Source organism: Oncorhynchus masou, chromosome 10 (genome assembly GCF_036934945.1).
Source record: "Oncorhynchus masou masou isolate Uvic2021 chromosome 10, UVic_Omas_1.1, whole genome shotgun sequence".
In the NCBI taxonomy this organism is placed as follows: Eukaryota; Metazoa; Chordata; class Actinopteri; order Salmoniformes; family Salmonidae; genus Oncorhynchus; species Oncorhynchus masou.
Genome location: NC_088221.1, coordinates 43,396,596 through 43,421,897, shown reverse-complemented (window position 1 = coordinate 43,421,897; position 25,302 = coordinate 43,396,596). Strand labels below are relative to the sequence as shown.

Here is a 25,302-nt window from a genome sequence, read left to right as displayed (position 1 = left end):
CCAAATCATAGAAAATCAAACATAGACTGCCCACCCAACTCACGCCCTGACCATACTAAATAAATACAAAACAAAGGAAATAAAGGTCAGAATGTGACAAGGAACAACAATTAGTACTACTCAGATCACAGAGAGAAGTCGGACTGAAAGAATGATGGAGAAATGTCTACACAGACAATCACAATTAGTATTACTCAGATCACAGAGAGAAGGCGGACTGAAAGAATGATGGAGAAATGTCTACACAGACAATCACAATTAGTATTACTCAGATCACAGAGAGAAGTCGGACTGAAAGAATGATGGAGAAATGTCTACACAGACAATCACAAGAGCAGACGAATGAGCCTGTTGATTTCTGCCTTGGTTTTACGCTAGTCTACAATAAGCTCACTTAGGCCATTCCGTGTTATTTATCTGGCTATAAGAGGACCTTCACTCTTGTGTTAGTTTAATGGACAAACGGATTCAGCAGAATCCACCGCAACAAATCTAAGGGAATAATTGAGTCTCTCCCTTTCTGGGTCCCAGTGGTCAGAATGAAACAGTGGGGAGAAACACCCTCTGCAGCCTGGTCAAGCTCCTTACAATTAGGACCTATAATTCTCTCAGGGCATTTAACTCAACTCTAGCCAGCAAACATGCCACTAACTCAAAGGATGGATATGAGTAGGACAATGCAAACCCAACAGAAAGTAGTGGCATGGCCTTTATTGAGTATTGATGAACCTGAAGAGTACCACGAGCATCTTCTCTGCTGCACTTGACCAGACTGAAAGATGGTTACAAACACCCTTCCTTAGATTGTAAGGACACTTGAAGAAAAAAGTGTATGTTGATTTGTCCTGTGTTCTGGTACTTTATCCTGTACAGCCTATTGTTTACATTGACATTGACAACGTTCCATGACATTCCATGACATTCTTAGGCTGTGAAGTATGACATAATGTAGTCGACTTCCTGCCTTTTCCACTCCTGAGCCAGCAATATGTCACTCTATCATCAAGCCGGGCGATATGGCCAAACATTTATATAACCATAAATTGACTGAATTTTCACGATAACAATAAACTGAATGATACGTTTATAACATTTTTTGTATAATACCCTTAAAACAACTGCTACTACTTTGAATTTTGTAGCTATCAATTGTCACATTAACAATCAACCATAGCAAACTCATTTCATTTATTTCATAGGGCCCTATAGATTGTTTATGGTAATAAACGATACCAGGAAACTGGCCACGATAAGTGGTCGGTTTATCATCCCAGTTCTACTCTATCACTTCATTCCTGTCTATTCCTCGTGGTCTGTGCCTGGTCGTGTCTAGAGGTGCGTTAAGGACTGTAACCTTTACCAATGCTGTTGACTTATACTCTGTGATCTATTCCATCTGAACTTGTCAGGCAAACAGAAGAGAAGGGAGGATGAAAACAAGCAGTTCAAAGCATTCAAACGTGGGGTCTGGCCTGAGCCTGGGAACTTCTATTGTCAAAAACTGTCAAAAGGAAATGTCACATCGCCGAAGTCACATCCAGCCTGAGTGAAACCGACATCAAGCCATAGGCTGAATATTGACTCAGTTAGCCCCTTGGCTCCCGTGTCCATAGCAACAGCTGAGGAGGTAGTTGTCACAGCTTGTTTGGCCTCAGTGGGCTAGCATGTTTCCTCTAAAAAGACCCTTGTTTCCAAATCAGGTCAGAGAGCACCGAGGAGTGGAGTTAAGTTGGAATGCCCTTGTGTCCAAGGGCTGAGATTTCATTCTTGTTTTGTTATTGTAATAGTTATAGTGTGTTCTTTTACATGACCAGACATAATATAAGCTACCGTATGTATGGATGCTTGTTTGATTCACTGTTATTAATGACCTTGAAGACAAGCTCTGGAAATAGGTAACTTATCCAGATTGTTGCCATTGTTACGCCTTTCCTATTCTTCAGGACAACCTTTATTCAACAGTGCATTGATTTGGTATTCAGGAAGTGAACCCATTTAGCAACAGGAACCACATGAAGCACGCATTATCTATTGTCACAATCTATCAGAAGGATTAACAAAGAAAATACCTCTTAGGCCTTCCCACACATCTCTAACCTTTTCTTTCAAAAGCCTTCAGCAAATAGTCCTAATGCCACTCACTTGTTTGCAGATGATTGTGAATACCATTAGCTCTTCCGTTTTTAATTAACAAACAGTGTAAAACTCTACAGGGTAAACTAAGTGTTTTTAGTGAATGTAGGACAGAGAAAATAATACATGACTATTATTTTTAATGTACTAACACTAGGAGTACTGCACGTGTGTGTGTGTGTGTGTCTGTGTGTGTGTTGACGGGTGTCTCCTTGTCGAAGAGGTCCCTGAACAGAACCCCAGCCTACGAGGCTCCTGGTGACGTGAGAAGTTTGAGCTCTTCCCATCTCCTGTGAGAGCGCTTGAACTCCAATTTCCTGAGAGACATGCTGTACTTCTGCTAGTACTGTGTTCAGAATTTCAATGATTTTGGCCTTGCTGTGAGTGCGGAGATTTCTCATATCACCACTCAGTGAGTGTCTTAGGCTATATCCACTACATGAACAGACTGCTATGGGACTGGTGTCAAGTAAGGGACAGTGATGGATAAAGAGGAGGGCAAGTTTACATGTTTGCTTTTACTGCAGGATGAGATTGAACTATCATGGGCAAACACTGATCTGATAATTATTCCCCTTGCAGAGTTAACATCCAGCTGTCAGTATTTCCTTGAAATGTATTGTGATGAATTATGTAATGTATTGTGATGTATTATGTAATGTATTGTGATGTATTATGTAATATCTTGTGATGTATTGTGTAATGTATTGTAGTGTATTATGTAATGTATTGTGATGTATTTTGATGTATTATGTAATGTATTGTGATGTATTATGTAATGTATTGTGATGTATTGTGATGTATTATGTAATGTATTGTGATGTATTATGTAATGTATTGTGATGTATTGTGATGTATTATGTAATGTATTGTGATGTATTGTGTAATGTATTGTGATGTATTATGTAATGTATTGTGATGTATTATGTAATGTATTGTGATGTATTATGTAATGTATTGTGATGTATTGTGATGTATTATGTAATGTATTGTGATGTATTATGTAATGTATTGTGATGTATTATGTAATGTATTGTGATGTAATGTGATGTATTATGTAATGTATTGTGATGTATTATGTAATGTATTGTGATGTATTGTGATGTATTATGTAATGTATTGTGATGTATTGTGTAATGTATTGTGATGTATTATGCAATGTATTGTGATGTATTATGTAATGTATTGTGATGTATTGTGTAATGTATTGTATTGTGTTATGTAATGTATTGTGATGTATTGTGATGTATTATGTAATGTATTGTGATGTATTGTGATGTATTGTGATGTATTATGTAATGTATTGTGATATATTGTGATGTATTGTGATGTATTATGTAATGTATTGTGATGTATTATGTAATGTATTGTGATGTATTATGTAATATCTTGTGATGTATTGTGTAATGTATTGTAGTGTATTATGTAATGTATTGTGATGTATTTTGATGTATTATGTAATGTATTGTGATGTATTATGTAATGTATTGTGATGTATTGTGATGTATTATGTAATGTATTGTGATGTATTATGTAATGTATTGTGATGTATTGTGATGTATTATGTAATGTATTGTGATGTATTATGTAATGTATTGTGATGTATTATGTAATGTATTGTGATGTATTATGTAATGTATTGTGATGTATTGTGATGTATTATGTAATGTATTGTGATGTATTATGTAATGTATTGTGATGTATTATGTAATGTATTGTGATGTATTGTGATGTATTATGTAATGTATTGTGATGTATTATGTAATGTATTGTGATGAATTGTGATGTATTATGTAATGTATTGTGATGTATTGTGTAATGTATTGTGATGTATTATGTAATGTATTGTGATGTATTGTGTAATGTATTGTAGTGTATTATGTAATGTATTGTGATGTATTGTGATGTATTATGTAATGTATTGTGATGTATTGTGATGTATTATATAATGTATTGTGATGTATTGTGTAATGTATTGTGATGTATTATGTAATGTATTGTGATGTATTATGTAATGTATTGTGATGTATTATGTAATGTATTGTGATGTATTGTGTAATGTATTGTGATGTATTATGTAATGTATTGTGATGTATTATGTAATGTATTGTGATGTATTGTGATGTATTGTGATGTATTATGTAATGTATTGTGATGTATTATGTAATGTATTGTGATGTATTATGTAATATCTTGTGATGTATTGTGTAATGTATTGTAGTGTATTATGTAATGTATTGTGATGTATTTTGATGTATTATGTAATGTATTGTGATGTATTATGTAATGTATTGTGATGTATTGTGATGTATTATGTAATGTATTGTGATGTATTATGTAATGTATTGTGATGTATTGTGATGTATTATGTAATGTATTGTGATGTATTGTGTAATGTATTGTGATGTATTATGTAATGTATTGTGATGTATTGTGATGTATTATGTAATGTATTGTGATGTATTGTAATGTATTGTGATGTATTGTGTAATGTATTGTGATGTATTATGTAATGTATTGTGGTGTATTATGTAATGTATTGTGATTTATTATGTAATGTTTTGTGGTGTATTGTGATGTATTATGTAATGTATTGTGATGTATTGTGATGTATTATGTAATGTATTGTGATGTATTGTGATGTATTAAGTTGCACCCCTTCTGAAAAAACCTACACTCGATCCCTCCGATGTCAACAACTACAGACCAGTATCCCTTCTTTCTTTTCTCTCCAAAACTCTTGAACGTGCCGTCCTTGGCCAGCTCTCCCGCTATCTCTCTCAGAATGACCTTCTTGATCCAAATCAGTCAGGTTTCAAGACTAGTCATTCAACTGAGACTGCTCTTCTCTGTATCACGGAGGCGCTCCGCACTGCTAAAGCTAACTCTCTCTCCTCTGCTCTCATCCTTCTAGACCTATCGGCTGCCTTCGATACTGTGAACCATCAGATCCTCCTCTCCACCCTCTCCGAGTTGGGCATCTCCGGCGCGGCCCACGCTTGGATTGCGTCCTACCTGACAGGTCGCTCCTACCAGGTGGCGTGGCGAGAATCTGTCTCCTCGCCACGCGCTCTCACCACTGGTGTCTCCCAGGGCTCTGTTCTAGGCCCTCTCCTATTCTCGCTATACACCAAGTCACTTGGCTCTGTCATAACCTCACATGGTCTCTCCTATCATTGCTATGCAGACGACACACAATTAATCTTCTCCTTTCCCCTTCTGATGACCAGGTGGCGAATCGCATCTCTGCATGTCTGGCAGACATATCAGTGTGGATGACGGATCACCACCTCAAGCTGAACCTCGGCAAGACGGAGCTGCTCTTCCTCCCGGGGAAGGACTGCCCGTTCCATGATCTCGCCATCACGGTTGACAACTCCATTGTGTCCTCCTCCCAGAGCGCTAAGAACCTTGGCGTGATCCTGGACAACACCCTGTCGTTCTCAACTAACATCAAGGCGGTGGCCCGTTCCTGTAGGTTCATGCTCTACAACATCCGCAGAGTACGACCCTGCCTCACACAGGAAGCGGCGCAGGTCCTAATCCAGGCACTTGTCATCTCCCGTCTGGATTACTGCAACTCGCTGTTGGCTGGGCTCCCTGCCTGTGCCATTAAACCCCTACAACTCATCCAGAACGCCGCAGCCCGTCTGGTGTTCAACCTTCCCAAGTTCTCTCACGTCACCCCGCTCCTCCGCTCTCTCCACTGGCTTCCAGTTGAAGCTCGCATCCGCTACAAGACCATGGTGCTTGCCTACGGAGCTGTGAGGGGAACGGCACCGCAGTACCTCCAGGCTCTGATCACCCAAACAAGGGCACTGCGTTCATCCACCTCTGGCCTGCTCGCCTCCCTACCACTGAGGAAGTACAGTTCCCGCTCAGCCCAGTCAAAACTGTTCGCTGCTCTGGCCCCCCAATGGTGGAACAAACTCCCTCACGACGCCAGGACAGCGGAGTCAATCACCACCTTCCGGAGACACCTGAAACCCCACCTCTTTAAGGAATACCTAGGATAGGATAAAGTAATCCTTCTCACCCCCCCCCTTAAATGATTTAGATGCACTATTGTAAAGTGGCTGTTCCACTGGATGTCATAAGGTGAATTCACCAATTTGTAAGTCGCTCTGGATAAGAGCGTCTGCCAAATGACTTAAATGTAAATGTAAATGTATTGTGATGTATCATGTAATGTATTGTGAAGTATTGTGATGTATCATGTAATGTATTGTGATGTATCATGTAATGTATTGTGATGTATTATGTAATGTATTGTGATGTATTGTGATGTATTATGTAATGTATTGTGGTGTATTGTGATGTATTATGTAATGTATTGTGATGTATTGTGATGTATTATGTAATGTATTGTGATGTATTGTGATGTATCATGTAATGTATTGTGACGTATCATGTAATGTGATGTATTATGTAATGCATTGTGATGTATTATGTGATGTATTGTGATGTATTGTGATGTATCATGTAATGTATTGTGAAGTATTGTGATGTATCATGTAATGTATTGTGTTGTATCATGTAATGTATTGTGATGTATTGTGATGTATTATGTAATGTATTGTGATGTATTATGTGATGTATTGTGATGTATTGTGATGTATCATGTAATGTATTGTGAAGTATTGTGATGTATCATGTAATGTATTGTGATGTATTATGTAATGTATTGTGATGTATTGTGATGTATTATGTAATGTATTGTGATGTATTGTGATGTATTATGTAATGTATTGTGATGTATTATGTAATGTATTGTGATGTATTGTGATGTATCATGTAATGTATTTTGATGTATTGTGATGTATTATGTAATGTATTGTGATGTATTGTGATGTATTATGTAATGTCTTGTGATGTATTATGTAATGTCTGTGATGTATTGTGATGTATCATGTAATGTATTGTGATGCTTTTTGTAATATAGTGTGATCAAGTACAGTGCATTTGCAAAGTATTCAGACCCCTTGAATTTTTCCTCGTTTTGGTATGTTACAGCCTTATTCTAAAATGTATAAAATATTATTTTTTCTCATCAATCTAAACACAATACCCCATAATGACAAAGCAAAAACTGTTTTTATAATTTTTTATACCATTTTTGCAAATGGATTAAAAATAATAACAAAAATACCTTATTTATATAAGTATTCAGACCCTTTGTGATGAGTCTTGAAATTGAGCTCAGGTGCATCCTGTTTCCATTGATCACTCTTGAGATGTTTCTACAACTTGATTGGAGTACACCTGTGGTAAATCCAATTGATTGGACATGATTTGGGAAGGCACACACCTGTCTACATAAGGTCCTACAGTTGACAGTGCATGTCAGAGAAAAAACCAAGCCATGAGGTCGAAGGAATTGTCCATAGAGATCTGAGACAGGAAACATTTCTAAAAAACAGTTTTGCTTTGTCATTATGGGGTATTGTGTGTAGATTGATGAGAGAAACAACAACAGTTCATCCATTTTAGAAGAAGGCTGTAACGTAACAACGTGAAAAAAGTCAAGGGGTCTGAATACTTTCAGAACACATTGAATACCATTAATATATGAAAGTGTAGTTAATCTGTAATATAAAAACGTGGTTACACACTTTCGTCCTCACTGTCCTCTGTGGTATTTGGCAGTAATACCTCCATTACATTCTGTATCTGTGGCACTTCCACATTCGTCATTGAAGTACAGAGCATAGATCCCAGAGGATTGACAGAAGAGGGTTAAGGTAAATGCATAAGCAGCTGACTGAGATTCTTATTACACTTCCTCTATTTTCCAGTTACTTAAAAAGTCAATTAAAAAAGCCATCATCTTTTCATTTTCCAAATGTAATAGGAAAACAAAATGAATTTTACCCTCTGTGTATTTTTTCTGGCATTACGTTCATTTTTTGTTTTTGTTTACTATTTTTCATCTATCTGGCTTATGAGCTGTTTATAGAATTGGACCATTATTTTTCTCTAACTCCCCAAGGTGAGGTTTGATGTCTCTCCATCCTTTTTATTCCCACTTGTCCAACACTCAATGTCATCTAAATGTGTTTTTGCCTTTCTATATTCATGATATCCCATTTTATACTCTTCGACCAATTTCATTGAAATTGCAATGGAGCAAAGTGTGTGGATATTTAGTAGAAAAAAACAAAAGTCTGACTTCACATACTGAACACAAATATAAACGTACCATGCAACAATTTCAAAGATTTTACTGAGTTACAGTTCATATAAGTCATTTGAAATAGATAAATTAGGCCCTAATCTATGGATTTCACATGACTGGGCAGAGGCGCAGCCTGGGGGGGCATAGGATCACCCACTGGGGAGCCAGGGCCAACCAATCAGAATAAGTTTTTCGCCACAAAAACAGATTTATTACAGACAGAAATACTCCTCAGTTTCATCAGCTGTGCGGGTGGCTGGTCTCAAGATGATCCCACAGGTGAAGAATTCCACTCCAGCCATTACAACTAGCCCATCATCCTGTAGCTCCTCCCACCAGCCTGCGCTGCTGCTGGTCTGTGGATGTTTGGATCATGTTGCTGAGGACCTCCTCAACTTTTTGAATAGATTTTTTTGTAGTCATGCTGAGACAAAGGACTCGATTCAATCAGGTCCGCTTTAGCCAACATCCGCATAGCGATTGTTTTCGTAGTGTCAGAGTTTGAACTTTGTTTGAGCTGTCAAATCCACAAGTTTCTCCTGGCATTCAACTTAAAGCGGGCATTGCCGTTGTTGCATAAAGATAAATCCCATGAAGCCTTGTTTACAAGTCCGAACAATCGAATGTGAGATGTAATCTACACCTCCATTAGGATTACACATATCCTCATTATTTTGTTTAGTGATTTTCAATTTGAGTGTAAACCTTTCTATGTAGCCTACACTTTCTCATTTTGAACTTCTAAGCGAGTGGGGCGGATGCGACTTTGTGACAATGATCACAAGAGCCGCTGCTCAACGATTTGAGGATCCAACCTCGAACTCCATGATCGAATTCACTGACAACACGACAGTAGTACCCTGATCACTAAAACTGACGAAACAGCCAACAAGGAGGAGGTAGGCACTTCTGACGGTGTAATTCCAGGTAAACAACCTCTCCCTCAATGTCAACAAGATGATGGAGCTGATTGTGGTCTTCAGGAGGAACCAGGCAGGGTATGCCCCCATCCTCATCCACGGGGCGCTGTGGAGACAAAAAACATCAAGTTCTTTGGCATACACATCTCAGAGGAGCTGAAATGGTCAAAATACATGGACACCGTGGTGAAGAAGGCACGACAGCAACTCTTTAACATCAGAAGGCTGAAGAAATTCAGCCTGTCCCCGAGGGCCCTTAGTGTTCTATTCGAGCACCATCGAGAGCATACTGTCGGGCTGCATCACAGCCTCTTCTCCCCACATCCATCACTCAGACGCAAACAGTACTGGAGCATAATGGCTAAAGCTAACAGACTGGCCAATAGCTTCTACCATCAGGTTGCTGAATAGCCACCACAAGTCAGGAACTTGCTCCCCCTGTCCCCCTCCTGCACACACCTCCATATAAAAACACAGCAAATTTGAGGGATTTGAAGTTGAGAGATTGATATATACGTAAAAATACAGTTGACGCTGGAAGTTTACATACACCTCAGCCAAATACATCTAAACTCAGTTGTTCACAATCCCTGACATTTAATCCTACAAAAAATTCCCTGTTTTAGGTCATTTAAGATCACCACTTTATTTTAAGAATGTGAAATATCAGAATAATAGTAGAGAGAATTATTTATTTCAGCTTTTATTTCTTTCATCACATTCCCCGTGGGTCAGAAGTTTACATAGACTCAATTAGTAATTGGTAGCATTGCCTTTAAATGGTTTAACTTGGGTCAAATGTTTTGGGTAGCCTTCCACAGGCTTCCCACAATAAGGTGGGTGAATTTTGGCCCATTCCTCCTGACAGAGCTTTGCTTTTTCAGTTCTGCCCGTACAATTTCTATGGGATTGAGGTCAGGGCTTTGTGATGGCCACTCCAATACCTTGACTTTGTTGACGTTAAGCCATTTTGCCACAACTTTGGAAGTATGCTTGGGGTCATTGTCCATTTGGAAGACCCATTTGCGGCCAAGCTTTAACTTCCTGACTGAGACTGTCTTGTTGCTTCAATATTCCCACATAATTTTTCTGCCTCATGATGCCATCTATTTCGTGAAGTGCACCAGTCCCTCCTGCAGCAAAGCACCCCCACAACATGATGCCGCCACCCCCATGCTTCACGGTTGGGATGGTGTTCTTCGGCTTGCAAGCCTCCCCCTTTTTCCTCCAAACATAACAATGGTCATTATGGCCAAACAGATCTATTTTTGTTTCATCAGACCAGAGGACATTTCTCCAAATAGTACGATCTTTGTCCCCATGTGCAGTTGCAAACCATAGTCCGGCTTTTTTTATGGCGGTTTTGTTGCAGTGGCTTCTTCAATGCTGAGCGGCCTTTCAGGTTATGTCATTTTACTGTGGATATGGATACTTTATTACCTGTTTCCCCCAGCATCTTCACAAGGTTATTTGCTGTTGTTCTGGGATTGATTTGCACTTTTCACACCAAAGTATGTTCATCTCTAGGAGACAGAACGTGTCTCCTTCCTGAGCTGTATGACGGCTGCGTGGTCCCATGGTGTTTATTTTTGCGTGCAATTGTTTGTACAGATGAACGTGGTACCTTCAGGCATTTGGAAATTGCTCTCAAGGATGAACCAGACTTGTAAAAATGGAGACAGAAATACCTTATTTACATACATTTTCAGACCCTTTACTATGAGATTAGAAATTGAGCTCAGGTGCATCCTGTTTCCATTGATCATCCTTGAGAGGTTTCTACCACTTGATTGGACATGATTTGTAAAGGCACACACCTGTCTATATAAGTTCCCACGGTTGGCAATGTATGTCGGAGCAAAAACCAAGCAATGAGTTGAAGGAGTTGTCCGTATAGCTCCAAAACAGGATTTGGTCGAGGCACAGATCTGAGGAAGGGTACCAAAACATTTCTGCAGCATTGAAGGTCCCAAATAACACAGTGGCCTCCATCATTCCTAAATGGAAGAAATTTGGAACTACCAAGACTCTTCCTAGAGCTGGCTGCCTAGCCAAAATGAGCAGTCAGGGGAAAAGGGCTTTGGTCAGGGAAGTGACCAAGAACCCGATGGTCACTCTTACAGAGCTCTAGAGTTCGTCTTTGGAGATGGGAGAATCTTCCAGAAGTACAACCATCTCTGCAGCACTCCACCAATTGGGAGTTTACCTAAAAGGAACCTAAAGACTCTCAGACCATGAGAAACAAGATTGTCTGGTCTGATGAAACCAAGATTTAACTCTCTGGTCTGAATGCCAAGCGTCACGTCTGGAGGAAACCTGGCACCATCCCTATGGTGAAGCATGGTGGTGACAGCATCATGCTGTGGGGATGTTATTCAGCAGCAGGGGCTTGGAGACTAGTCAGGATCGAGGCAAAGCTGAACGGTGCAAAGTACAGGAAGATCCTTGATGAAAACTTGCTCCAGAGCGCTCAGGTCTTCAGACTGGGGTGAAGGATCAACTTCCAACCGGACAATGACCCTAAGCATACAGCCAAGACTACGCAGGAGTGGCTTCGGGACAAGTCTCTGAATGTCCTCGAGTGGCCCAGCCAGAGCCCGGACTTGAACCTGATCAAACATCTCTGGAGACACCTGAAAATAGCTGTGCAGCGACTCTCTCCATCCAACCTGACAGAGATTAAAAGGATCTGCAGAGAAGAATGGGAGAAACTCCCCAAATACATGTATTCCAAGCTTGTTGTGTCATACCCAAGAAGAATCGATGCTATAATTGCTGCCAATGGTGCTTCAACAGGGTACTGAGTAAAGGTCCTGAATACTTCTGTAAATATATATTATTATTATTTATTTTTGTATAAATTTGCAAATGTTTTAGCTTTGTCATTATGGGTGTTCGGATTGACGAGGGGGAAAAAACTATGTAATCAATTTTAGAATAAGGCTGTAACGTAACAAAATGTGAAAAGTTAAGGGTTCTGAATACTTTCCGAAGGCACTGTATATATGTGTAGATAGAGAGAGAGAGAAATAGAGAGAAAGAGAAAGCGGGAGGGTGAGAAAGAGAGAGAGGGGGGAGCTTTAGGTAAGTGATACATTCATTTGGAGATGATATTCAGCCATTGGGCAATAAACTCCAAAGCACCTCTACAACTCCAGAGCATCCCTACAACTCCAGAGCACCCCTATAACTCCAGAGCACATCTACAACTCCAGAGCACCCCTACAACTCTAGAGCACATCTACAACTCCAGAGCACCCCTACAACTCCAGAGCACCCCTACAACTCCAGAGCACATCTACAACTCCAGAGCACCCCTACAACTCCAGAGCACATCTACAACTCCAGAGCACATCTACAACTCCAGAGCACCCCTATAACTTCAGAGCACCCCTACAACTCCAGAGCACATCTACAACTCCAGAGCACCCCTACAACTCCAGAGCACCCCTACAACTCCAGAGCACCCCTATAATTCCAGAGCACATCTACAACTCCAGTGCACCCATACAACTCCAGAGCACATCTACAACTCCAGAGCACATCTACAACTCCAGAGCACCCCTACAACTCCAGAGCACCCCTATAATTTCAGAGCACATCTACAACTCCAGAGCACCCCTGCAACTCCAGAGCACATCTACAACTCCAGAGCACCCCTACAACTCCAGAGCACCCCTACAACTCCAGAGCACCTCTACAACTCCAGAGCACCCTATAATTCCAAAGCACATCTACAACTCCAGAGCACCCCTACAACTCCAGAGCACATCTACAACTTCAGAGCACCCCTACAACTCCAGAGCACTCCTACAACTCCAGAGCACATCTACAACTCCAGAGCACCCCTACAACTCCAGAGCACCCCTACAACTCCAGAGCACATCTTCAACTCCATACTGTGTGAGGTAAAGTGAATGATCGGGACTCTCTCCTTGCCTCATAGGGGAGAAAGCAAGGCCTTGGGGATTCCTCAATCAATATTTAATGTTGTATTTCAGCATTTCACTCAAGGCAGGCCTTTTTCTTTATTGCGAAGCGATAACTGCTTTTATTACCATTTTGAAAAGTGTTCCAATATTATCTGCGTTAAAGCATGTCCCCTGTCTCGCAGATTACTTAGGCAAGAGGAGACTAAGGCTGTGTTTAAAAAGGCATCCCGATTCTTGATCATTTTTCCACTAATTGGTCTATGACCAATCACATCAGATCTTTTCACATCAGCTCTTTTTCAGTGCTTATCTGATTAGTCAAAAGACCATTTATCATGAAAAAAAAAGATCAGATTTGGGCTGCCTGTCTAAACGCAGCCATACAGAAACTTTTGGAGGTTGTAGAATTATTTACACTGCAGCACTCAGTTCTAAAGGTAGGTATTGTGTGTGTGTGTGTGTGTGTGTGTGTGTGTGTGTGTGTGTGTGTGTGTGTGTGTGTGTGTGTGTGTGTGTGTGTGTGTGTGTGTGGGGGGCTATATTTTATTCTACCGTACCTTGTTAATGACCTAATTCAATTAGAGTACAGCAGGAAGTGGAGAAAAGCACAATGTGTGTTGCTTATCAATGGCTGTGGAGGGGTTGGTGTTCCTGTTCTTTGTGTGACTGCTTCCACCTTTTCATCCAGACGTGGTACAGTAGTTTCCCTCTCTTAGGTTATGCCAGATGTAATGGATTTTTTTAAATGGCCATGTTTACGGTTGTTTTGATAGTTACCATTCACCATTTTGTCTTTTTGTTGTTGTTTTATATCCTCAAATTCAGCTATGAAATGTGCTATTGAATATACTACAGTATGGCTGGACTGTCATTCGACAATTTACCAATTTCACACAAACAATCCTTTAACCTGTAGACAATTAACTCGCAGGACAAGAACCGATTCCCGAAAACTGAGTCAAACACTTAGACATGAGTGATGACACTCACAGTTTATGCTCCAACATAAGCAAAACCACAAACCAGTTTTGAGGACTTGACAGAACACGTGCTCCCCACTGTGTTGTGTAATTCTGCCCATGCACATATTGCACCTGAGCAGCCCCACCTCCTTGCAAGGGTCACAAGACAGAAGTATATGTATTATATTTATAAATATAAACTGGATAGTTCGAGCTATGAATACTGATTGGCTGACAGTCGTGGTATATCAGACGCTAAACCACTGGAATGACAAAACATGTATTTTTACTGCTCTAATTATATTGGTGACCAGTTTATAATAGCAATAAGGCACCTCGGGGGTTTGTGGTGTGGTGTATATGGCCAATATACCACTGCTAAGGGCTGTGTCCAGGCACTTAGCCGTGGTATATTGACCACGTAACACACCTCCTCATGCCTTATTGTTTAAATAGGCTTTGCTTACGGCTTTGCTAGTCATGAGGCCTTTATTCCAGTTGCTTATGGTCTGAGGCATGTGATGTTTGCAAGTTTTAATGTCACATCCACAAGTACAGTGAAATGCCCATAATAGTGTCAGTTGTATCTGTATAACGGATTCATTAACTAATCAATCACACAACTTCTATTAGATCAATCACACAACTGACAATATTGTAATCTGAAATGCAACAATTACTATGTGAAACAAGACTAAGATCAACTGTATATCAACTTGAATACCACACTCTCTCTGCCAAGGAAGACAGTTGTCCCACCCAGAAACGCTTTCATTGAATTGAATTTAGATTGAATTGGGCTTTCAGTCCGTAGAAATAGAATAATTATATATCTATGCCTCAGACTTTACACAGGCTGCATCAGGTGTCTGTCTTCCTGTCTTTGTTCTGTGAGCTCAGTTTCATTGCTGGCGTAAGCCTGCTGCTGTTGTATGTTTAACTAGCAGTTCTGTCACTCAGGATGTGGAGTCAGACAAGCAGCCTGACTCTCTGGTTGATTTGACACTGGCTCCCAAAGCCAATTACTCAACACATCCCTAACTCGTCATCTATCAACCGACCCAGCTGATTTAAACCGTTTGTATAATTTCAGCCAGTAGTTTTAAAAGTGGTGCTCAAGAGCCAACTTTTTTTTTTGTGTACTACGTCATCCAAATGTGTAACACTTGTCATCCATTTACCTACCATGTGTCATCCAATTGCCTACCATGTGTCATCCAATTGTGTTCTACGTCATCCATTTACCTACCATGTGTCATCCAATTGCCTACCATGTGTCATCCAATTGTGTACTAAGTCGTCCATTTTGTATGATATATTACGTCCTGCAATTCTTAATATATGTTATTATATGCTGCTAATGTCTAGTTGATTAACCTACATGTCACATTGGTTTTGCAAACACGATTTGCATATGGTCAGATAAGCCTATTTTGCCAAATCGCAGCCAAATAGGTTCTGTTTGCTTCTAGGCATAAGCGAATGTCTGTGCTTGCATACTCCCAAAAAGGCTTTCGCTTGCAAAACAAGAAAAAAAGGTAGTATTGCTGTTGTTTGTCCCTCTTGAGACACCATAGCAACAACACAGCCAGTACACTTCCTCTCTAAGAGAAAACCAAGAAATCTGCAATTAATTTTGACGTTTTTGCCAAGGAGGTCTTAGTCGCAAATGTTACATCAAAATTTGACATCCAGCTAAGATGTTTGTTTCAGTATTTCTCAAGTGAAAAAAGCTGCATGAAAACTAGTCGTCTCTCGTTGAATGACAAACAAACACTTAATTGAAGAATCCTGTCCGTAGTTCCCGCTGTTACTGGGAGTAGTACTGTTGACCAATCACAGATGAAGGTGAGTAGACTTCGGTCATCGAACTTTGACTTGCCTTAAGAAAAACATGTGGTGTGTGCAAACAGCTGAAAAAAACCCCAGCCTAACACATAAACTAACAAAAAAGTCACAAAATGTGGTCATAATACTGTATATGCAAAAACTATTTTGACTGGGAAGCCAAAGGCTTTATAACCTCCCTTGTCTGTCAGACACAGGTTTGGCCCTGCATGCCTTTATCTCACCTCATTTGCACACACTGTATATAGACTTTTTCTACTATAATATTGACTGTATGTTTGTTTATTACATGTGTAACTCTGTGTTGTTGTTTGTGTCGAACTGCTTTGCTTTATCTTGGCCAGGTCGCAATTGTAAATGAGAACTTGTTCTCAACTAGCCTACCTGGTTAAATAAAGGTGAAATGAAAAGATAGAAATACATACCTGATCGGTAATCCGGCCATGGGTAAACTACCCTTCCTTCCTACTCTCCTCACTCACACCTTCCCATAAAGGCCATGGGTAAACTACCCTTCCTTCCTACTCTCCTCACTCACACCTTCCCATAAAGGCCATGGGTAAACTACCCTTCCTTCCTACTCTCCTCACTCACACCTTCCCATAAAGGCCATGGGTAAACTACCCTTCCTTCCTACTCTCCTCACTCACACCTTCCCATAAAGGCCATGGGTAAACTACCCTTCCTTCCTACTCTCCTCACTCACACCTTCCCATAAAGGCCATGGGTAAACTACCCTTCCTTCCTACTCTCCTCACTCACACCTTCCCATAAAGGCCATGGGTAAACTACCCTTCCTTCCTACTCTCCTCACTCACACCTTCCCATAAAGGCCATGGGTAAACTACCCTTCCTTCCTACTCTCCTCACTCACACCTTCCCATAAAGGCCATGGGTAAACTACCCTTCCTTCCTACTCTCCTCACTCACACCTTCCCATAAAGGCCATGGGTAAACTCCTTCCCCTTCCTTCCTACCCTTCCTTCTCCTCACTCATACCTTCCCATAAAGGCCATGGGTAAACTACCCTTCCTTCCTACTCTCCTCACTCACACCTTCCCATAAAGGCCATGGGTAAACTACCCTTCCTTCCTACTCTCCTCACTCACACCTTCCCATAAAGGCCATGGGTAAACTACCCTTCCTTCCTACTCTCCTCACTCACACCTTCCCATAAAGGCCATGGGTAAACTACCCTTCCTTCCTACTCTCCTCACTCACACCTTCCCATAAAGGCCATGGGTAAACTACCCTTCCTTCCTACTCTCCTCACTCACACCTTCCCATAAAGGCCATGGGTAAACTACCCTTCCTTCCTACTCTCCTCACTCACACCTTCCCATAAAGGCCATGGGTAAACTACCCTTCCTTCCTACTCTCCTCACTCACACCTTCCCATAAAGGCCATGGGTAAACTACCCTTCCTTCCTACTCTCCTCACTCATACCTTCCCATAAACCCACAATGGGCTACTAATGGTTAGCAATAAACAATATCATAGCCTACACTGCAAACAAATCAAGTCAAAAAAATCAAGTATGTTATTTAATGGAATTACTTGAAACTTCTAAGAACCTGTTTCTTCTTCTCTCTTGCATAAAATACAGGAAGATTGGTTGGATGGTGTGATTCACTGAGAATAAAATGCAACCAGCCATTACCAAGACCAGTTATAGATAGGCTCTAGCTCCTGATAAAGTCCCTCTGTACTTTGTACATCTGATTTTGACATCCAATGGGTCTGTTTATGAGAAATATATGCCTATTGATCTTACAAATCTCTTATGTGGTATTTTCAAACAGTGAGGTATGATGAGAATGAGAGTAGTAGGCCAGTATATTATATCTTTTTTTATGACATTACAGCAGTACAGTGAAAAGTAATCTGAAACTCCTAAACAAACATCATATCCATATGAAAGTACTCTGATCCATGCCCCTCCCTCGCGGTGACATCAGCAGGGTCCTGCTCTCTCTTCCCATCGCCAAAGACTCACAAAGGACTACAACTGGATAGTCGGGAACTCGCAAAACTACGCCCGTTTGATGCATTTATTCCAAAGGATTTATTTAAGGGACTTTTACTAGGTGAGCTGAGATTTTAAAGTTCTTATTCCCACGTTTTCAAATGTTAAACTTATGCTCTCATCCAAACAGAAGTGCTCGCGTCGACAAAAACAGTTTGCATGATGTAGTTGCGTTCTCATAGTTTAGGAACCTCATTAGCTCATTTATGAATAAGTAAAAAAAAAAAATCGGAATGGAGACCGTAGTTGTGATGTTATTTTAATAGAAACTATTGTAATTTTAATGGTTGGATATTTTTACGAGCCGAAGGGGCAGTGCAGCCACTTAGCTGACCAAAGGTGGGTGGATTTTTCTGTCTTTGCGGTGCTAATTTGTAGTTCTTACCTACATTGTTTCTTCTTACCACGTCATGCACCCTATAAATCACTATATCCCTCTGCCTCCACACAAGTTTTGCTGCCAATTATAAAAACTGTTTTGCCTTGAGTAATAGCAGTCATAAATTGTCGAAATTGTCTCCACTCTCCATCACCTATTGAACACAACAATTTAAAACGTTTTAAGAGTGGTGCATATAGCAACATTGATGTAATGCAGTGACAGTCGGTGCCGATCAAGATTAGGGAGGACGATAATTTTTTAATGATCATTATTTCTATCACAATATATTGGTTGACTGATTCAAATTCCATTCACCCAGCTCAAGGCTACTCGAATATGCTATATACCCATCATGAGCTTACTACAACCTAGCCTACAACTGAAAGTTTATAATTTAGGTGAACAGGTCTATAGATAAATTGGAGTAATCAAGGTGACACATTCCATAATGCCTTGTATACTCTTGCCTGTATCGAGCTGATCTTGTCTGTAAACATTAGTCCAAACAGTTAAAATGAGTTTCTATTGGGCAAATTAATATAGGCCCCTCCCCGTTTCATTCCGTTTTCTTCCGTTTAAGAAACATTTTCGGCGGGAATGAATACACCCATAATCACCTGCGTGCGCACACAGTTCTTTCGTAGCCGCCACATTCAGCAGTATCACTTTGCTCTATGTAAACTCAGCAAAAAAAATAACATCCTCTCACTGTGTTTATTTTCAGCAAACTTAACATGTGTACATATTTGTGTGAGCATAGCAAGATTCAACAAATGAGACATAAACTGAACAAGTTCCACAGACATGTGACTAACAGAAATTGAATAATGTGTCCCTGAACAAAGGGGGGTCAGAATCAAAAGTAACAGTCATTATCTGGTGTGGCCACCAGCTGCATTAAATACTGCAGTGCATCTCCTCCACATGGACTGCACCAGATTTGCCAGTTCTTGCTGTGAGATGTTACCCCACTCTTCCACCAAGTCACCTGCAAGTTCCAGGACATTTCTGGGGGGAATGGCCCTAGCCCTCACCCTCCGCTACCAACAGGTCCCAGACGTGCTCAATGGGATTGAGATCCGGGCTCTTCGCTGGCCATGGCAGAACACTGACATTCCTGTCCTGCAGGAAATCACGTACAGAAAGAGCAGTATGGCTGGTGGCTTTGTCATGCTGGAGGGTCATGTCAGGATGAGCCTACAGGAAGGGTACTACATGAGGGAGGACGATGTCTTCCCTGTAATGCACAGCGTTGAGATTGCCTGCAATGACAACAAGCTCAGTCCGATGATGCTGTGACACACTGCCCCAGACCATGATGGACCCTCAACCTTCAAAACGATCCCATTCCAGAGTACAGACCTCATAATCGTGGTATACAGTCTGATCTACCACAGCTGTCATCCAATTACATTCAGGGCTCGAACCAACCAGTTTATAATTCCTTCTTGCATCTACTCTCCTCCTCTCACATTTTCCTTTCGCTTGTGGACTTCAGTGCATAACACAACAGCTGTCTTTGACCAGGTGCAAAAACCTCTTCAAGCCAAACCTTCATACCTTAATTAACCGCTAACCACTACACAGCCTACATCATTGCCACTAGGTCCTGGACCATACTAGTATCACAATATCACGATTAACAAAATACAAAGCGAATTTGACTTTTTTAGGAAACTAGCCCTAATGAGAAAAAAAGAAACAACAAACATAATTAAATTGTCATCCAGAGTCACATTTATTTCCCAAGCTATAGAACAAGGTACTTTACATTTTGCAGGTTTTTTTGAAGGACCATAGAGTTTGGTCTGCTTCATGTTTGACGTTTTGCCATGGAACAAATATTGCAATACTGGGATCTTTTGGTATCAAGTTGTAACCATATTAACGTTATAGTCAGCAAACTAGAACTAATGCGTTAGTAAACCCACGATCCAATAGCACTCCTCTATGTCTGAGTCGGGTTGTTGATTAGGCTAGAGTAGCTGCGTTAGTAAACCCATGATCCAATAGCATTCCTCTATGTCTGAGTCGGGTTGGTGAGTAGGCTAGAGTAGCTGCATTAGTAAACCCACGATCAAATAGCACTCCTCTATGTCTGAGTCGGGTTGTTGATTAGGCTAGAGTAGCTGCATTGCCTAAGGGAAGGTAAACTAAGAAGAATAGAAAATACCACACAATAATAGCTCTCTTTCTCTCTGCTGCTTCTCCTTTATTACACTTTATGCACTGCAGTTCTAGCTTGCTGTAGTTTATTTGTTCAGTTCTAGGTTCCTTCTCTGGTCCTTTCATTGGATGGACAACATGTCAGAGGGTGCTGTTGAGGCTACTGTAGAACTTCATTGCAAGAAAATATTTTAATCAGTTATTTGGTGAATATTTTTAGTATAGTTTTATCCAGAAAGGATTACTTTTTTAAATGTTTCACTTTTTTCTTTTCATAAAATTCACTGAGGATAGTCCTTCCTTTCCTCCTCTGAGGAGCTTCCACTGACGCAATCAAGTCTCCCCGCCATTGAAAAGCTGGTCAAACAGCACTGGCTCGCATGCATGATATTTGTTGCCATAGTATCAATCAAACCAACTCACACAACATGTAAAGTTTGAATAGGAGTGAAATTGTGTCATGGATATGGTGCACTTTCTCCTGTTAATTTTAATTTTTCCCCGAACCTCATCCAATATTTCCTCTCAGGTCTCTGCGTTTAATTCTGAAGACTTGCTCGGGGGGGAGGGAGAAGAGCTTCATTGGTCAGAATGTTAATTTATTCATTTCGCGCAGAGTGAAATCTCTTTACTCATCACTCTCCTCATTGACCAAGGCTTTGAGGAAGTGTTCAGTCAATGTGCTTCAAAAAATCTAATCACATCGACACATGCTTTATAATTTATTTACATTTTATTTTACCTTTATTTAACCAGGCAAGTCAGTTAAGAACACATTCTTATTTTCAATGGCGGCCTTATGATGTTGCTTCAATATATCATATTGAATAATATATTCATAATATATTCAATATATCCACATAATTGTCCTGCCTCATGATGCCATCTATTTTGTGAAGTACACCAGTCCCTCCTGTAGCAAGCACCCCAACAACATGATGCTGCCACCCCCATGCTTCACTGTTGGGATGGTGTTGTTTGGCTTGCAAGCCTCCCCCTTTTTCCTCCAAACATAACAATGGTCATTATGGCCAAACGGTTCTATTTTTGTTTCATCAGACCAGAGGACATTTCTCCAAAAAGTACAATCTTTGTTCCCATGTGCAATTGCAAACCGTAGTCTGGCTTTTTTATGGCGGTTTTGGAGCAGTGGCTTCTTCCTTGCTGAGCGGCCTTTCAGGTTATGTCAATATAGGACTTCTTTTACTGTGGATATAGATACTTTTGTACCTGTTTCCTCCAGCATCTTCACAAGGTCCTTTGCTGTTGTTCTGGGATTGATTTGCATGTTTCACACCAAAGTACGTTCATTTCTAGGAGAAGGATGTCATATAGGCACTGCTGTTAGTTCGGGAATATAAAATAACATATTTTCAATGCAAATGGGTCCAACTTCACGTCATGATTTGTGATCCCGGATGCTTAAGAATTTGTATTTTTAGTAATTTTCTGTGATCGGGAATGTTTTTTTTCAGCTGTCAGGACACATCCCTATACAACTCAGCTGCCAGAATGAAATTTGAAACAACTCAGTTGGATAGCTCAGCTGTATGTCAAGTAGTGATTAGAGGTCGACCGACTATGATTTTTCAACGCCGATACCGATTTATTGGAGGACCAAAAAAAGCCGATAACGATTAATCGGCCTATTTACATATTATTATTTTTTTGTAATTTATTTGTAATAATGACAATTACAACAATACTGAATGAACACTTATTTTAACTTAATATAATACATCAATATATATAGATTTAGCCTCAAATAAATAATGAAACATGTTCAATTTGGATTAAATAATGCAAAAAAGTGTTGGAGAAGAACGTAAAAGTGCAATATGTGCTATGTAAGAAAGCTAACGTTTCAGTTCCCTGCTCAGAACATGAGAACATATGAAAGCTGGTGGTTCCTTTTAACATGAGTCTTCAATATTCACAGGTAAGAAGTTTTAGGTTGTAGTTATTATAGGAATTATAGGACTATTTCCCTCTATACCATTTTGTATTTCATTAACCTTTGACTATTGGATGTTCTTATAGACACTTTAGTATTGCCAGTGTAAATAGTATAGCTTCTGTCCCTCTCCTCGCTCCTCCCTGGGCTCAAACCAGCAACACAACCACAACAGAACAAGGTGAACAACTACTAGAAGGCTCAGAGCGAGTGATGTTTGAAACGCTATTAGCGCGCGCTAATTAGCTAGCCATTTCACTTCGGTTACACCAGCCTCATCTCGGGAGTTGATAGGCTTGAAGTCATAAACAGCGCAATGCTTGACGCACAACGAAGAGCTGCTGGCAAAATGCACGAAAGTGCTGTTTGAATGAATGTTTATTCGCCTGCTTCTGCCTACCACCGCTCAGTCAGATACTTAGATACTTGTATGCTCAGTCAGATTATATGCAACACAGGACACGCTAGATAATATCTAGTAATATCATCAACCATGTGTAGTTAACTAGTGATTATGATTGTGTTTTATAAGATAAGTTTAATGCTAGCTAGCAACGTACCTTGGCTTACTGCATTCGCGTAACAGGCAGTCTCATTGTGGAGTGCAACGAGAGAGAGGCAGGTCGTTAATTGCGTTGGACTCGTAAGGTTGCAAGATTGGCAACTGCAACTGTAAAGTTGCAAGATTGGATCCCCCCGTTCGGTATTCTATCTAACGGGTGGCATCCCTAAGTCTAAATATTCATGTTACATTGCACAACCTTCAATGTTATGTCATAATTCCGTAAAAATCTGGCAATTTAGTTTGCAATGAGCCAGGCTGCCCAAACTGTTGCATATACCCTGACTCTGCTTGCAATGAACGCAGGAGAAGTGACACAATTTCATCTGGTTAATATTGCCTGCTAACCTGGAATTATTTTAGTTAAATATGGAGGTTTAAAAATATAAAATATAAACTTCTGTGTATTGATTTTAAGAAAGGCATTGGTGTTAGGTCGTCCAACGATTGTGCTTTTTTCACAAATGCGCTTTTGTTAAATCATCCCCCAGCGTTGCATCGATTATATGCAACGCAGGACACGCTAGAAAAACTAGTGATATCATCAACCATGTGTAGTTATTTTTATTTTTTTACCTTTATTTAACTAGGCAAGTCAGTTAAGAACAAATTCTTATTTTCAATGACGGCCTAGGAACAGTCCGTCATAACAGTTAACTGCCTGTTCAGGGGCAGAACGACAGATTTGTACCTCGGGGGTTTGAATTTTCAACCTTCCGGTTACTAGTCCAACGCTCTAACCACGAGGCTACCCTGCCGCCCCATACAACGAGTGATTATGATCGATTGTTTTTTATAAGATAAGTATAATGCTAGCTAGCAACTTACCTTGGCTTCTACTGCATTCGCGTAACAGGCAGTCTCCTCGTGGAGTGCAACGGGAGGCAGGTGGTTAAAGCGTTAACTGTAAGGTTGCAAGATTGGGTCCCCCGAGGTGACAAGGTGAAAATCTGTCGTTCTGCCCCTGAACAAGGCAGTTAACCCACCATTCCTAGGCTGTCATTGAAAATAAGAATGGGTTCTTAACTGACTTGCCAAGTTAAATAAAGATGAAAAAAAACAAAAAACGGAAAATCGGCACCCAAAAATACAGATTTCCGATTGTTATGAAAACTTGAAATCGGCCCTAATTAATCGGTCATTCCGATTAATCGGTCGACCTCCAGTCTCAACGTCAACAATGAAGAGGCGACTCCGGGATGCTAGCCTTCTAGGCAGAGTTGCGATGAAAAAGCCATATCTCAGACTGGCCAATTAAAGATTAAGATGGGCAAAAGAACACAGACATTGGACAGAGGAACTCCGTACAAAATCAGCCGTTTCCAGCTACAATAGTCATTTATATCATTAACGATGTCTGCACTGCATTTCTGATCAATGTCATGTTATTTTAATGGCACCCAGATGGTTTCAGAATCAATTCAGTCAACTGTCACCCTGTGAAAAAATATGCCCTCTCAGATGAATCTGATTCTGTTCTCTTTCCTTTATCCGATCTGCATTAGAGGGACTCTTGGGAGAATAATAACAATGATCAGCCTTTAAAGTGTGGATAATTAAAATCTGAGTCGCAGCAGCATTTACATTCGGAAAGTATTCAGACCTTTGTCCACATTTTGTTACGTTACAGCCTTCTCCCAAAAATTATTAAGTAAAAAAAAAAACATCAATGTACACACAATGACAAAGCAAAAACATTTTTTCTTGAACTTTTGCAAATTTATTCTAACTTAAAAAACAGATTCCTTATTTACGTAATTATTCAGACACCATTGTCTTTTCCCATCATATGGTCAGTCACCTTCAAGCTTCAAAATCTCTGCAAATGTATTTTGCACAGCTGTTCATTCATCTTTATACAGTGAACAAAATATATAGACGCAGCATGTAAAGTGTTGATTCCATGTTTCATGAGCTGAAATGTAAGCTCCCAGAAATGTTCCATATGCACAAAACGCTTATTTCTCTCATTTTGTGCACACTTCAAATCAAATGTTATCTGTCACATACACATGGTTAGCAGATGTTAATGCGAGTGTAGCGAAATGCTTGTGCTTCTAGTTCCGACAATGCAGTAATAACCAATGAGTAATCTAACCTAACAATTTCACAACAACTACCTTATACACACAAGTGTAAAGGGATGAAGAATATGTACATAAAGATATATGAATGAGTGATGGTACAGAACGGCATAGGCAAGATGCAGTAGATGGTATCGAGTACAGTATATACATATGA

At 40.1% G+C, this 25,302-nt stretch overlaps 1 protein-coding gene across 1 annotated transcript in view; it reads left to right on the top strand.

The window, feature by feature from the left end:
- Positions 1-17,921: 17,921 nt before the first annotated feature.
- Positions 17,922-25,302, top strand: part of LOC135547659 (SH3 domain-binding protein 4) — a 74,297-nt gene continuing 66,916 nt past the window's right edge. Inside the window, exon 1 of the mRNA XM_064976847.1 lies at positions 17,922-18,058. The gene's annotated coding sequence lies outside the window, so the exon portion shown is untranslated. The remainder of the gene's footprint in view (positions 18,059-25,302) is intronic.